The 16809-nt window shown below is 45.1% G+C and overlaps 1 long non-coding RNA gene across 4 annotated transcripts in view; it reads right to left on the minus strand.

Annotated features, from left to right (window-relative positions):
• Positions 1-1034: 1034 nt before the first annotated feature.
• LOC139079118 (uncharacterized) overlaps positions 1035-16809 on the minus strand; it is a 54797-nt gene continuing 39022 nt past the window's right edge. Inside the window, exons 4-5 of one of the 4 annotated variants that reach the window (XR_011532445.1) lie at positions 9803-10814; positions 8070-8469 (exon numbers count right to left, since the gene is read on the minus strand). This is a non-coding gene — a long non-coding RNA (uncharacterized lncRNA). Of the gene's footprint in view, positions 8470-8573; positions 10815-16809 lie in introns of those variants that run through there. The other 3 variants (XR_011532442.1, XR_011532444.1, XR_011532443.1) reach the window with 3 other exon arrangements.

Genomic DNA, 16809 nt, shown 5'->3' on the forward strand with positions numbered 1-16809 from the left:
TATCATGTTTAGCTTAGATTGTTAATCACTCCATTATCAGTCACTACTAATAACAAAAATAGTTGAGTGGTTGTTATTAATAGTAAGATATATAGCGATAGTGTTGTAACATGTCTTCCTGTCTCCAGCTTCTTCTCTGCAATCCGTTTTCATTCAGCTGCTAGGTTCACCTCCACAGAATCTTTTGATCCCGTTACTCCCTTTTGTGAAAACGTTAGATGTCTTCCCATTTCTTACAAATAAAGTCCTAAGTCCTTCCTTTTGTCCTCAAGCCTCTTGGATCTGGCCCCCAGAAAACATCACCTCCTTTTCTTCACTACTCCTTTTCGCACCTCCTCCACTCCAATTAAAATAAGCCAGCGTCCCTCATGCACACCCACGCCCTGCACACTGTTCTCTCATCCAGAATCCACCTCTTCTGTCTTCTCTGTGGCTGGCTCAAGTGCCATCTCCCCCGCTTGCCAGCCTTCCCCAGCCCAGAGTTAACCCCACGGCTCTTTACGGACCTTGGAGCACTTACTCCTTGTCACCACACAGGTATCTATGTAAAACTCGTGCTTCAAATTTATATGCACATCTATATCAGATGATTGATAAGATCTGTCTGATTCATCTTCAGATTCCTAAACCAGGGTTCTCAACCTCAGCACTATTGAGATTTTGGGCTGAATAATTCTTTCTTATGGTGGGATGTCATGTGTATTGTAGGATATTTAGTGGGATCCCAGGCCTCTGCTCCCTAGATGCCAGCAGCATCCCCCACTCCCAGTTGTGACAAACCACAACGTCTCCAGACATTTCCAAATGGCCCCTGGAGGGAAAAATCCCCCCGAGTTGAGAACCACTGCCCTGGACCAAGCTTGGAGGTTTGAGCATGGACAGTTCTCAGTAAATGCTTATGAAAGGAAGGAAGGAGTTTTTCTCAGGCCCTTTTCAGTGTGAGCAATGGAGGAATATATAATCAATGATGTTCTTTCAGTAATTGGAAGCAAAAGTGTAGCGTTCCCATAAGAACTCAGAACTAGAGATCGAAATTTGATGCCACCAGCAAAGAGCCAGCCAATATTTATTGTGCAACAATGTTTAGGAGTCTAGAGTCGGGTAAGAGTTGGGCTCCAATACTGGCCTCACCATGGTAAGCTGTCACCATAGGGGAGTATCTTAACCTCTCTGAGCTTCGTTCTCTCACTCTACAAATGGGGATAATAATTGTAACCCACATGGGCTTGTTATGAGGATAAATTAGATAATGCACGTAAAGTGGTTAGCAGAAAGCCTGGAATGTAGCAAGCACTTAATAATAGTTAAAAGCTATTATTAATATTGTGATCATTATCATCACAATGATTCATTTCTAATCCTTTCAGAGGTCTTGAAAGTATCATTTCCATTTTACAGATCAGTTTTACAGACCAGGTCGTCTGGTCTCCAGCTTTCACTGGATCATGTTCATCTGGCATGATGCACATGGAGCCTCATTCAAGAAGGACCTTCACTCTTTTATTTGGAAACTAGGTGCTAACTGCCTGCAGCAAAAATTCCTTTTCAATTGGTGCACGCCGTCGTCTATAACTCTCCTGGGGAAACTCAGTGAGTGCTTGTTCCGTGCTTTGGCTCAGTTGATGTGCTGGATAGCAGATACAAGACACCTGTGTTGTTAAAACAAGCACCTGCCTGTTGTAGCTTACAAACCCGCAAGCTCAAAGATTCTGTCCTTTAGGTTTTAAGAAATGAATTCATCAGTTCAGCCATCAGTTGGCATCAGCTCCAGGCAGCATTTGATTTTTGGAGCAAAGCAGCCTGAGCATCTGCCTTGGCCCAGAGCAGAAGCTGGGACAGGACAACAGGGAGGTGGGGAAGCTGGCTTCCTCCGCAGAGAGCCAATCAGCTGAGCGGATCCGTGAGGCCCGTCACAGTGAGGCCTTAGAAAACAAACATCAGAGAGAAGCTGAGGAAAAGTGGGCCCCAAACCAGTTCTGTCACCAACAAGCTGGTTGACCTGGGGGGAGAAACCTCTCTGATCCTGTGTTTACTCATCTGCACAATGAGGGCATCAGATGAAATGGGTGGCTCTTAGGTCGTGCTACCCTCGCTGGGGGTGGGGCGCTGGACTAGCCTAGGTGCTGCGGGCTTGCTCAGCTGTTACTAGCCATTAACAAAGTGCCTGACAAGTACAGCTGGAAAGCAAATAGGGTTTATGTTTATCAGTTAGGTCTCTGTTGATTGATAGATGGTCCAGCGGGCTAGGTTCACCTGTTGTTCCTTCATTCATTCAACAGCAGAGCGCACAGTGTGTGCTGGGCCCATGCTGGGACCACACACTGCCTGTGCCCTCAAAGATGGCTTCCACTTCACCAGTTAGAGCAATCCATGGGTTACAGGAGGAGGCACGATGCCTTTCTCCTCAGACACGAATCCCCATGCAGAATCTGACATGCCTCTCCCGGTCCGGAGATGGAGAGCCCTACCTTTCAACTCCTTACCACCCGTTCCCACCGGCTGGATATTCTCCAGGCCATTGTCAGAGGCGTTGCCAGAGGCCCCCAACCCCAGCTGGTTTCTGAGCAGAGGGATCTGGTCTGTTTGCCTTGTGATTCCTGTAGATGGAGCCAAACCCCCTGGCTGAGGGGCTGTGGGCCTCCACCCGGCCAAAAGCGGTGCCTTCTCTCTCCTCTCCCTCTCTCCCCATCCTTCTCGCCCCTTCGCTCTCTCCCCTTCTCTCAGGCAGGCTCCCTCAGCATCCAACCAACCGAGTGCGTCTGAGGCGAAATCGTGCCAGACTTGGAGACGGCTGCCAGGTTTCTCTCCAGTCTTGGCTTAACAAAGGAAAGCAAATTACAAAAATGGAAATTTTCAAACCAGCGTGCAGTGGTATTCAAATCGACACTCGGGTGGCACGCAGGCACAGACTACGTTCGTGCTATTTTGTGATTAAAATGATACTGAAAATACCCCCCTGCTTCGGTTTTCCTCCTCGGCAATGAGCTGATTCTTTCCGTCTTCGCATCTCCCTTCCTGGGGGGGCAGCAAACCCCTGGCCGCTCTGGAAGCCTGCCATGGAATCGGCGTCGTGGAAATCTGCGTCTGCCGACTTCCCCAAAGAGCTGAACTTTAAAAATGCCTGGAGAAACACAGATAAAGGGGTTTCTGGGCACTTTCCCAGGAAGTTCTGTGTGAGGGACCGTGCGTCCTGTGACGGTTCATACGGACGCAGGGGAAAACCCGGATGGGTGCCTCTAGAAACGCAGGTGGCCCTGTGCTCCCCTTGGCCTGAACCATGTGCTCTGTCTCATCCGTTTAAGACTGGTGTTAATGTGGTCGTTGAGCTGGGTCTTGAATGATTTTACTTAACGTGAAGTTAAAAACAGAAAGCCTGACCACGTCCTCCTTGCTAATTTTCGCAGTTGCTGGACGGGCCCTGCCTCAGCGGTTTGCAAGAAGGGCCCTCCCCTAGTTTCTCCCCCGTCCTCCGCCCCTGCAAACAGCACCATTTCTTTCCTTGGAAGCTTTGACTGTCTTCTTACACAGCTGTGTTTGCGGGGCCTGGAGACAGGTGGGGAGCATTCTCCAGGCCCAAGCTGCCAATTCTCTCTCTGAGGACTGTCGGAAGAGCTGTTAAAATTTAAAGATCGCACATGCACACACACTTTTTCTGGGGATGGTGGTCACTCACTGTGTCTGACGGTTTGCTGTACAAGGGCAGCTGTACCACTTGCCGGACTGAATGTCACAGTCATTCCAGTGTCCACATTCTCCAGCCACAGGAGCGTCACCTTGGGCCACTGCTACGTCTTTCTAGGCACTTTAGAAAGCTGGGTCCTGTAGCCTTGGCCAAGTTGTGGGACTGACTGTGGGAGAGAGGACTGCCCATCTCAATGGGTAAACCCAAAGCTGTCATGGACACGGGCAGTCTTCAGGCAGTAGTCACATTAAGAAGTCTTTGTTGGGTTGGGCCTACACGAATTAGAATTCTCCACCTGGGTCAGGCAATAGTGGATACATCAGACTGGACTGGTTTTCAGCCTTTGGAATGGAAGGATGGCTCTTCCGGTCTGGAATCAGACCCCCACGGCCTCTCCCTGAGGGCTCTGGCCCCGAGCAGCCGGCCCTCCTTAGCACCCTCACACCTGGGCTCGTGCTGTTTCCTCCTCTTGGAGTTTCTCCCCATCCTCTTCTCTGCTTCACAAACTCTTGTTTGTCTTTCAAGACTGGTCCCAAATGCAACCTCTCTGAAGTCTTTCGTTGCCGTGCCCTTGGGCCACTCCCTCTGCAGAGTTAATAACCCTGTCATCTGTTAAGTACACCTCTACTGCTGGATCTGTGTAACACACCACGCTGTGTTAGGCATAGCTTTTATGTCTCTTTCTCTCTATAGAATATACGCTTTGCCAACACAGGGGGCACATCTTACTCACCCCATTCCCCCCACACTAAAAACACTCGGGAGAAATCTATTGAATGAATAAGGAAACATGCCTGGGTTTTGAACGTTTTCAAAGGGACAATTGGTTTTCTTTTAGGTTCTCATAGTTCAGCTGCCTGGCATCTATGGCCATGTCTGTAGAACTGAGGGTAAAAATTTAAAGTTTATGTGAAAATCTGATTTTCGTAGCTCAGAGACGTTCTTCTGCTTATGTAAGGAAGCTTTGATGCGCATGTAGGTGGGAAATTTCTGTTCCCCCGGCACTGATCAATGCATCTGTCCCCACAAAATCCGGTGAGAGCAGCGCCTCGTTGCAAACACGGGGCTGGAGAGAGATGTGGTTCTCCTATTGCTTGGTGTAGCCTTAAGAGTTATATTGATAGGTTGTTATTTATTAGACTTTATTCACTAAGTTGCTCAAGCTAGAAACCCAGAAATGTCCTTGGAACCCCCCTCTCTGTCACTTTCATGTCCAGTTATCACAAAGTCATGTCACTTCTCCAAAACGACTCTCAGATTTGTCCACCATTCTCCTCTGCCATTGCCCTGTTCCAAGCCGCTATCTCTTCCCACCTGGACAATTGCCAAGCCCTTCTAGTTAGTCTTTCTGCTTCTTGTCTTGCCTGCCTCCCATCATGTCACTCCCTGGCCTCCTGCCTTTCAATGGCTGCACTTAGCAGAATTCTTTACACGGCCTCATGTAGTCTGGCTCCCAACTATCTTTTTAGCCTTTTCTCTCACTGTGTGTCCCAGCCTTCAGGTCCTTGAACTTGACAAAGTCTTGCCTACTTCAAGGCTTATCCACGTGCCACTTCTCCTGGGAATGCTCAGTTCACTCTCTTGGACCACTTCTCATCTTTCAGAAGTCAATTTCAATGGTACTTCCTTGGAGACGTGTTCCCTGCTTCTCCTCTCCACTCCATCTCTCCTGGATAAATCAGATCCCCGTTACTGTCCCTCCTAATGCCCTATTTTTCCTTCATGTTGATTATCACAGGTTGCAATGTAAAAAAATTGATGACCACATGGAGGCAAGGATGATGTGTCTTTGTTCGAAAGAGTTTGCCTATTTATCTGGTGCCTGGCATGTAGTGGGTTGTTGGGAAATCCTCTTTGGGTGGTGCTGCAGTGAGAAATACTAGCAGGTCATGTGTAACAGGCCTGTGGCATGAAAATAGTTTCCTGCCAAAAAATAAATGGTAATCTGAAATGAGACTCAAAGATGTTTACGCACGTAGGGCAAGCAAGGGGAAGACTTGAGTTATGACACGATATCCCATGGCCTTTCTCCACTGCTATTTGAAAAATAAGAAGAGAACAAGAACAAAAATATTTGTTTTACAGCTCTACCAAGATTCAGCCCTCCCCTCGCTCTCCCCCTTCCATCAAGTACATCCTGTACTTTTGGCAACATGTTGACTGGATATTTAAAAGCTGTGAACTGTTCTGAAAATTTCACATACTGGGTTATGGGCCATGTGTGTTTGATCAAAATTCAATTACTACACTGTACCATACTCAGAGACCTATCACCGCGAGTTATGAAGTATGACGAAACGGGCGAACCTAATTGGTTCAGTATGGGAGCGGTATCAACCAGGCTTGTTATGATAAATAGCTTCCTGTGTTAGAGGTTCTCTAGAGCTTACAAGTATCTCAGCTCCCCCCTTCAGTGGAGTAGGAATACTGCTCCCAGGGTCCCCTTGATCACTGTCCCTCCAGTGCACCAGCGGTTCGGAGCTTTCTTCGACTTACTACCCCTGCAAGAGAAAAACACTGTGCAGGTTTCCCTCGTCCTTCTCATTTCTTCATTTAGAATTTGAGCAACCCCTGTAACTTCTTTAGCTTTTTTCTTTGTTAGAAAAACAATTTTTAAAACTATGAAGCATTCCAAATATAGAAAAGCAGACGAAACATCAGACATCCTTGTACCTACCACTCGGAGTTAACAAATAATAATTTTTTCCTATTTCCATTAGACCTTTTGTCTGTATTTTTCATGTGTCCTTTCTCCTGCTTCTTGGGACCAAAGATGGACCACCATTTACTAAACCACCGAGTGTATGAGATTTATAAATTAAGTCCCAAGATACCTTAAAGCACTTGAATCAAGAGGATGTGCATCTCATTACAGAGAAGTGCCTGTAAGGTGTAAGTCTTCTCGGGTGTGGAAATGGCCTTGGTGAGAACCCAGGTCTCTACCGTAGGCGAGATTACAAGGATCCAGAGAGGAGCAGGGTTGTTGGAGGTGTGGGGAGAGAGATCAAAAAATTGTCTTCACAGTTCAGAAAGGGTAAAAAATAAAACAGAATATTTTTATGCTTTGTGGCCATCACGGGCATATGTACAGTACACAATTTTTCTTTAGAAGTCACATTCTGGGTTGGATTAGAAGTATTTCCTTCTAGTCATCTCAGTAAAGGGCAGAACAATTGGGTGACTGCCATTTTAACTTCTGGAAAGCACTCAGTAGCCCTGGCACTTTCCTCAGAAGGAGCTTGGAGGCCACGAGAATTGGCGTCTATTTACCTTAATTCCAGTCGTCGGCTTGCTCTCTTTCCCCGGTTTGCTCGTTTTATCCACCATTTGCATTACACCATCCTCCTAACTCGTTAACAAAATTGCATAATGCTGCATCTGCATTTCTCCCCTGGAAAAAATTTTGCCTTCCACAAAAAGTTCTTTTGGTAAAAAGCAAGGGCCTCAATAACTCATCGATCACGGTGCTGCCAACACATCCCCAGGACGCAGGGAGAGGTCCTTGGGCAGGTGCTGTGCCGGCCCCACGAGGGAGAGTGGAGGCACCGGGTGGGGGGTGGGGGGCAGTCAGCAGTGTGAGTCACAATGCGGCCAGGATCCGATTAGGGAAGTTCTTCTCGCTCTCGGCAGCACCAGTAGGTTGAATTTGGAAACTGCGATTAGCTAGAAAGTGGTGATTTCTGAAATGGCCCACGCGGCTGTCTTGTTCTCTTCGGTCAGGTGGACGCCGGCGTGGGGATCCCTCCATAATTGTCAGAGAGAACTTCCAGCAAGAAGCGCTCCTGAGAGCGTCAACTTCGAAAAACAGAATGTGATCGCAGGCGCGTACTGATAAGTACTGATAAGTGCCTCCATGACTTGTTTCATTTATAACGTGAGTTATAACGGACTTGTGTGGAACAAATGTCTGATTTGGCAAATCAGCTGTATTTTTTCATATCGAATCTTGCCTGATTGAATAGTGTGGGAACTGCCAGACTAAATGCTGTTTTCTATGTACAGTAATTAAGGAAATAGTCCTTATCTCTCTAATAGGAACCAGGCTCTGCCTGCCTGTGATAAAGTTAAATGATAAAGAATTTCTGTAGTGTAGCAAAGAATAAAGAGGAGCCAGTTAGTAGCATGTGGTGATTCCAGACAAAGAGCAGATAAAATGGAGTGATGCATTTCACAGAGCGTGATGAAGTCATTAAATAACAAAAATATATCAATTTTTCTAACCTAATGAAATACTTATTTCAGCAAAAAAACCCTTCAGTTTCTCTCTTTGGGAAGAGTTGAGGTTTCCTTCATAAACTTGAGTGTATTATTTTAAAACATAGCTTCACCAAGCACAGGTCAAACCCTACCATAGTAAACATCAGTTTTAAGACAACAATTCTCTCTGTAAACACAATAAACATTTTACTGCAATAAAAATAGTGCGAAGCTTTAGAAAAGGCCACATCGCATCGTTTTGAACTGGTGCCAACAGAAGGAAGTTTCCCTCGTGGATTTAGGGAGTCTGAGCGTGGGCCCCGTCTCGCCTCCTTCCCTCTCCACATCTTCATCTGTCTCGGCTGCTCTACATCTCTTGTTTCAAATAAGGCAACGAGGAGCCTGAGGCCACTGGCAAGGCTTGGAATAAACCTCAAAGCCATGAAATATGAGAAAAACAGTTTGTTTTCTTTAGAGGAAATTGAAGTGATGAGGTGGTGGTCTGCAAAGGAAGGAGGCAGCGCTCTTGTCTTAAAGATCGTTGTCTTCTGTGCTTTGGAAGACCTGCTCCAGGGATCGGCACACTTTTTCTGCAGGGGCCAGAGAGTAAATATTCTTAGCTTTGCAAGCCACACATTCTCTGTCACAACTACTCAACTCTGCTGTTGTCAAGCAAAACACTGCAGGCAACGTGTAAATGGAGCTGTGTCCCAATAAAACTTTATTTATAGACACTGAAATTTGGATTTATTGCATTTTTCAGTGTCATGAAATATTATTCTTTTCTTACATTTTTAAGAATGTAAAAACCATTCTTCGTTCATGGGCCACACAAGATCAGGTGGCCAGTGAGATGTGGCCCACAGGCTGTAGTTTGCTGACTTCTAATCTAGTTGATCATAATTTTTTTCACTTAATAAATGTTTGTTAAGCATCTACCTTGACCAAAATATTTTTAAAGGATTATGATAAATACTAAAATGTAGAAGACATTCAACAAACATTTGACACGTATCTACTGAGCTGTACGATGTCCCAGGCACGGGGCTCCGTTCTGGAGATTAGATGGGGCGGCACAGACCCTGGGCTGCTCCTGTGGGGTTTTATTATAACAGAGCCTGAGAAGTCCTGCAGCACAGTCACTACAGGGGTTGTGGGAGCACACGGAGGGTGTAACCTGACTGAGGAGCTTCTGGTTTCTGTGGTACTTTGTACTCGATCTCCCCATCTCTAGTCTCTCCCCTGTACGTCACTATCTGATTATTCCTCTTAGGGGAGCTGAGGGGATGACACCTTCCTGCAAGCGGGGACAAATTTCTGTCCCAGTGAGGACAAATTGCTGCCCCCTCCATTATGGAAGTGGTCCAATTAATCTGCCTCCAGGTGGCTATCTGATCTCCCCAGGGTATGGTGTCATAGGGGCTAAGCTTGGGTTTCTGTTGTTGAAGGGTGAGCACCCAGCAGCAATGCCATCCAGATCCAACATGACGAGGAGAAAAATCTTTCTGTTGTTGAACCGGACCCAACAGCCATCTTTGCTGCTATGGCCACTACACCGTATCCATGAACACACTGAGCAAGCTCGGGCCTTGAGAGGAGAGATGCTGACTGACGCTCATAGGCCAGATCACCCTTCCCACTGTTATGGGCAGGCTCCTCTGCAGTGGGTGCTGTCTTATGAGCATTCACACAGGACACAAATATTCTCACCCTGGGCCACTCTATGAGGTCCATCCTTACAACTCTTTCCCGTTCATCCTGGTTACCAACCCTCCCATCTTTTTCCTCACAAGCCTAGGACTCTCTAGCTAAGCCATTCAGCACTATTCACAAATTACTACAGATCTGTAGCTCTTGTGTTTCCTTCCAGGCAAAGGGGACAACCACATGTACTGCTTGAGGTTCTGCCTCTGAAAGAATTACCCTTCCTCACTGTCCTTCTGGGTCACTCCTAAGTAGGGCACATGCTCCCGCGGTCCACTTTCAGTTGGTGCATACTTCTGCAGATCTTTCTGCTTCCTCAAGTCACTTTTCATCTGCAACTCCCCAGCAAAGCTATTAGGATGAGCTGAAGACGAGGTGGCGGTACTTCTGGGGTCAGTGCATTGGGAGCGTGCATGGCCTGCCCATGTGGCTCACCACGGCCGTTACCACCTGCTTGAGCACGGTCTCCTATTTAACACTTCCGCTTGATTTTGGAGTGTTGCTGGGCGTGCCCAATTTTTTGGCTTTGTGGGTTAGATAATACACAACTGATAAGGGACAGCTCAGGTCACGTGGTCCCTTGGTATCTCATGGCCAAGCATTCAGTCTCTACCAGCCAGGAACTGTTTCTCAAAAAGAGATTACGTATTTGTGGGAGAGTGCATGGCTTTGCTCCAAACCCTAGAGGCTTGTATTCTGATTCTGCTACTGGAGCTGTCTGTCCAATATCCTCCTCAGTCATACACGCTTTGAGCACCACGATTCTGCTAGATCGAATGACCAGGTTGCTTGCTCTGCATCTTGGACCAGCTGGAGAATCGTCACTTGCTCTGGGATGTAATCAAAGTGGATACTCCTTCGGTGTTATTGGTAAACAAGTCCAGTAGTTTATGCAAATGTGGTATGAGTTGCCTCCAAAACCCTGAAAGGCCTTCTAAGCCTCTCTGTACTCAGTCGGCGGAGCCCTGAATTTTTGTGCGGTTTATCTCACACCCTTTCATGCACAATATCAAGAAGTCTAGGATTATGGCGGCTGCTTCTTATTTACTACGTCTTAAGAAAACGACGTCATCAAGGTACTAAACTTCCACGATGTCCTGTGGGATGGTGAGGCGATCAATGTCTTGTTGACTAAATTTTGACAGAGAGCCAGAGCTGCTGTAGCCCTGAGGGAAAACAGCACAGGTGAGCTGCTTTCCCACCAGATGAAAGCAAAATCTTCTGGTATTATCTGCTTATCGGGAGAGAGAACAAAACATTTATCAGATGGATAACAGCATACCACGTGCTGGGGTCTCTGTTGATTTGCTGGAGTAAAGAGAACATATTTAAAAAAAGCAATTGCAATTGAAGTGTTGGCCTGTGACTAAGTTTAAGGGAACCCATTGTCATTCTCCAAAACCCATATGTCTTCTGCAATGGCCATAGTGATGAATTAAATGGGGCTATGATAGAAATCACCGCCCCAGCATCTTTCAAACTTTATTTTTTTAACAGCTTGGTGAATTACTTTAAGGTAAACATCCTTGACCAACACACGACTCAAGAAATAGAACTTTGCCAGTCGCCCCAGAAGCCTCTACATGTGCCTTGTGCCAATCACAACCCTCTCCTCCTTCGAAAGTAACAGCTATCCTGACTGCTATATAGTGATCACTGCCTTGACTTTTTATGCTTTTTTCACCCAAGTGTGCATCCTTAAATATTCCGGTTTAATCAGGCCCGTTTTAAAGTGTATGTTTTCCAGTTGCTTTTAATCTAAGCTTCCCATGCCCCCTTTTATCCTTATAATTTATCTCAGCCTGTTTGAACTGTCGAGTTTCCTGAAGTCTGGATTTTTTTGGTTGCATACTCACGGAGCGTTTCAAGGTGCCCCTTTCCCTTGTGTTCCTTGAGGATTGGAAGCTGGATCCAGAGGCCTGATTGGACTCAGGGTCAGCTCCTTTGACGATACTATAGGTGACGTTGTGTTCTTTCATTAGAAGACACGATCCGTCTGATTTCCACTCTTTCTGTGATTTTAACAGCTGGTGATGTTTGAGGTCTAGACCCGTTTACTTACTGGAGGTTTCACATGGTGATATGCCATCATTTTGTTTCCATATTAGCTGGGGTAACTTTATAAAGGGGCACTTCCCCTTGTCTGTTATGGTTAGCCAGTTCCTATAGAATAGGCAAGACAAATGCTTGATTCTGTAGTTCAGTTAGTTCTCGAGGAAGTGGATTGGGTCCTCAGAAAGTGACCAATTGGTTGCCTTTTCTTTTAATATTGTTATAAACTTATGGGTTTAAACATATTTGACGAGTTCCCATTTATTACAGTTTTGGTAGAAGCTGAAATTGTCCCATCTTTGGCTCATAGGACCCTCTCCAGGTTGGCTCCTGAATCTTTTTGACGTGACACCAGTGACCTTTGATGGCTTCCTTGCTACCCGGTGTGTCAAGATGTTCCAGGCGCATCTTGTACGTATCCTGCCCCAGACCTGGAACCAGCCATTTCTCCCCAAATCCCTGGTTTCTTTTCATGAGAAACAGCATTCCAAACCACAATCTGGGCTCCAGGGATGCTCGGTCCTACTGGGTCTGTCATGGATTCTAGTTCAAACAGATATTTCCAATTTAAATTCAGGCTATAGGCTTTTTTACTTAACCTCCTCTGTAACACATCCGGATCTCCTTTCTTCCACACTGAGATTCCTGGCTCTCAAGACGTGATGGAGTCGGAATATTACATAGTTACTCATTTGCTTTGTCCCACATACACATACGATAGCCTCAGAATAGCAATCCTAATGCTACACCATCAGTTATGACTACTGAAAATATAATTTAAAAATACCTTTCTTTTACATATGCTGTTTCCATCTCCCCCATTTTTAATGGTTTTACTCTATCTTGATTGTCAAATTATGCAGCTGTTGCTACAATCTCTTCGTTTTAGTCCTCATTTGTCCTCAGTTATTCAATTAAGTATATATTTAATACCCATCCCCAGTCTTTATGTCAGAGATTTCCAGTCATTGGGATTGTCTGAAGCTCATTGGCTAAGACAATGCTATCCCACAAAATCTTCTATGATGATAGAAAGTATTCTATATTTGTACTATCCGATGTGATAGCCACTAGCACATTGAGTTCTTGAGCATGTCAGATGTAGCTAGTTTGATTGAAGAACTGAATTTTTAATTTTACTTCATTTAATTCATTAAAATTAAAATTTAAACAACCACATGTGGCTAGTGGCTACCATACTGGTCAGCGCAGCTCTAGTCGATTTCTTCGGAAGGGCTCATGGGAACAGTATTGCTTGAGTTCCCGCGTGTTGATAACAGTTTGTCTGCACCTTGTATACTTGTAGGTCAGTTTTGTTGTATATAAAATTCTTGGTTCACATTTTCTTCCTTTGAGCTTCTTAGGTATGTTACTCCATTTTCTTCTAGCATAAGAAATGCTGTTGTTGAAAAATCTGATGATAACGTAATTTTTTCCTTATAAGTCATGGGTGCTTTTTGCCTAGATGCCTGAAAGTTTTTTTTTTTTCTCTTAAACCTCAGTAATCTTACTAGGATATGTCTTGGTGCGTCTGTAGATGCTTCATCGTAATCAACCCCAGATGATAATTTCATTAATCGTGAATGCCACTGCATGCCATGGACTACCTAGCTTCCCATTGTCCACTGGCAGAGAGTTCAACTCTTTGCTCTAGACCAAGGACATGACCAAGTCAGTTCTCAAATCCAGTCTTTGAGGTCTCTGAGGTTTCCTGGGACCACTTGGTACCAATTCCTGTATCAGTGTCCAGTCAGGAGACAATAATGAGAACAGAGATAATTTATCATCAAAGAGAGACAATAACTTTGCAAATGGCAGAACCAGTTTAGATATCTTTTCTCAGACACACAATATGCTCTTTCAATACGTAATTTTGAATACTTTTATTTTTTTGTTTCTGGAAAGATTTTAGTATTTGGTCTGTCCATCTGCTTTGGGTTTCTTCAGAGACTGCTATTATCTATACGCTGGATTTTCTTTGCCTATCTTCAATATTTGTCACTTTTTTATTGTTTCTCATTTCTTTTTGAATTAAATTTTTTTCCTTATTTTTACCCTCATTTTTAAGGCATTACTTGTATTTATTTGCTATCTTTCTCCTATAGTAATCTTCATTAAGAAAATTTTTTTCCTTGTATTGGTAATTCTTCCTTGAGTTCTGTCACCTCACTCCTGAGTTTTCCCCATCCTGATTTATGCTATTTTTCTGTCTATCATATTATCCTCCAGATCATTTGAGACAGTGTGTTACAGTCTGGTCTGTCTCTGAGTGTCCTTCTGGCATGCTTCATTGTCTGTAGAGAGATGCCACTGCTCCTTTTCCTGTTTTTTAAATAGTAAACTTTTGTGGGATTTGATCTTGACACTTTGTGTTTGCTGCTCATTTTAATGTGAATTTGGTTTTCTTGAACTTTTAAAAGGAGCTTATTTCAGACAGATTTCCTAACTTTTCAGAGCTGCCTCTTGTGTCATTTTCATATAATGTTAAGGGACACGGCGGCTTGTTTTCTGATTTCTGGCTCTAGGCCCTCCCACACTTTGATCGAGAACTTCTTTTCCATTTGCTCTGTGGCTCCTGTCCTGCTCAAGTTTATTTCTATCCCCACAGTTTCTCCTGTGGGGTTCTGCCATGGGAGGGAGCCTGGCCGGGTCTGTCTTAAGAGTTCAGCGGGGTTGGACGGCTCCAGCCCGTTAGGCCTTACCCCTCGCCCCGACACTCACGCACTTGTGGAGTTTCCGCTGTTTTCTCCGATGGCCTGCTGCACTGTTGGTCAGGGTGTGTTGCCTTCTGGAGGGATTTTTCAGTTCAGCAGTTGCGTTGCTGTCTTCCCTGATTTCTCCAGCACAGACACAGATGACGTGCAGCTCTCGTTCCTGCTGGGGTTCTTCCCCGCTCACTGGTATTACGGGGTTTGTGGGGATAACTTACCATCTAGTTCTGTTGGAAATATTGGTCATATTTGTTCTTAAGTCAGTTTTTATGTGTATTTTCGTGTGGGGATTTGATGAGACCCAAAATTATGCTGCCACTATCGTCCCCTCTCAAGTCTTTGATGGTGATATTAATATGCAATTCCCTCAGGGACGTGCGTGATATTGTTTTTGATTCACTGTTTGCTTCACTTCACTTGTCTCTTCCTTTCATGATAAAGTAACCCACCGCTTGCCAAGTGTCATTACAACTTTGTCTTCTGGAAAGGGAAAATAACCACAGAATGGGTTCATGGACTTTCTTGGCCTATTTGCAAGATGGGTTCCGGCCAAACAGCATGTGTCACTCAATCCTCCTAAGTTCTTACTCGTAGTAGTGGATCTCAGATATCTTTTGTGTCCCTAAGGATTAATACTAGCTAAGAACCAGTGTCCAGGGATATCCCAAAAGTCTGGGTAAAGTTTTCTCAGTGCACATTACTTTGGCAAATGGCCTTAGTTTCCTTAAGGAGACAAAGAGGAAGCTTACAGTTCACACTTGGGACAGTGCCACGGGGCCCTCCTCCTGGGTACCTGGCTTCTTTGTTCAGTGGGCTCACATGCAAAGTTTCTGGGAATCTGACTTTCCGCTGAGGCAACTCAAATCAGCCCCTCATTCTCCAGATTTTTTTCTTCTTTACTTTTCGGCTGCCCATCTGCTTCACTCCTAGGAATCCCGTGATAAATAATCTCATTCTTACAGGTCACACCATTCTGATTATCACTGTATTCCTGCTGCTCATGTGGTAACCAGGGATTGCGACTGTGTGGCCTCTGCCGCTCCAGATTCCTGTCATCACTGAACTCAGAAAGCCCATTTCACTAGCAGCATCTCCTACACAGGGCAGAAGCGACAGTGTTTTAGAGGATAATGGTGCTTCGGCCTCAGATGTATGTCTTTGTGTCTTAGTGAAGGGAGCATTCTTGAGGCCTCTTGGCAAACACAGATGGTGAATGAACAGGCTATACATAATAATCCCATTTCAACATTATTATCTCCCGAGTCTCTGTTTTTTCCCCTCTGTATTATATCAAGGAATCTCTTCATTTCAATCTCGCTTGGAGTAGGTGTAGTTTTCAGTTATCAATTGGCAAGCAGAAGGCTTCTCTTGAATTAGATCACTGAATTAAAAAGCTCTAGTAAATGCCATGCAGTCAGTGACCCTGTGGACAGCAGAGCAGAACCCTACCCATCTTTCTGAGCCATCCTCTCACCCTCTGGTGCTGTATTAGAACAATGTTCTGCTGCTATTCATAGAGTTTTTGTGGCCAATTTTTCCAGAAGCGAGTGACTAGGTCCTCCTTCCTAGTCTCTCTTAGTCTGGAAGCTCCGCTGAAACCTGTCTACCATGGGTGACCCTGCTGGTATTTGAAATACCAGTGGCAGAGCTTTCAGCATTGCAGCAACACGCAGCTGCCTCAGTGTGACAACTGACAGTGTGGTTCCACGATGGGGACAGGGACCTGGGCTGTGGCAGTGAGAGTGCCAAATCTTAACCACTAGACCACCAGGGCAGCTGGTCAATGCACACATGTTGATACTTACTTCTCATTGGTCTAGCCCTTCCCCCACCTGAATCCATTATCACACATACTCCCTGGGCTCCTACAGATAGCAATAAGCAGGGAGTTACAAATCTTTAAATAGTAAACTCTCTTTGCTTGTCTCCCTGAGACATAATGGAATTTGACTTTTTTAATTCGGTCTACAGACAATGAAAACTGCTATGGTGGAACATGAGGCTCAGGGCATCCTCTTGAAGGTGGATACCTCAGGGAAGGCCCTTGCAAGGCGTCCACCCAAGGCAGAGCCAGCTTTATCAGATGGGAGAGGACTACTGCTTCTGGCAAGTGAGCCTAGTGGATCTTGCAGACTCCACGGACTCGTACTCATCTGAGTTTACCCAAACGTTCTCATCTCAGTTCTCAGGGTTGCATTCTTTTCTAATCAAGGTCTATCTTGACCATGAAAGACCTGGGGAGGCTGTGAATTCAATTTAATTTCTAACTCAAAAATCACATGGTCAGCCTTGGCATCTAGCTTTTGGACATGTCATCCCATTGGTTTTAAGAGATTAGAGATTGATGGCAGTTATAGAAACTCCCCAATCCTTTAATTTTGCCTAGAGTTTAGAATTTAAAGAAATGTAAAGACCTGAGTTTATAGCTTGAAGAAAAGCTTTTCAGGGCTTCAGAAGCATTCA

This window comes from Equus przewalskii, chromosome 24, assembly GCF_037783145.1.
Source record: "Equus przewalskii isolate Varuska chromosome 24, EquPr2, whole genome shotgun sequence".
NCBI classification, from domain to species: domain Eukaryota; kingdom Metazoa; phylum Chordata; class Mammalia; order Perissodactyla; family Equidae; genus Equus; species Equus przewalskii.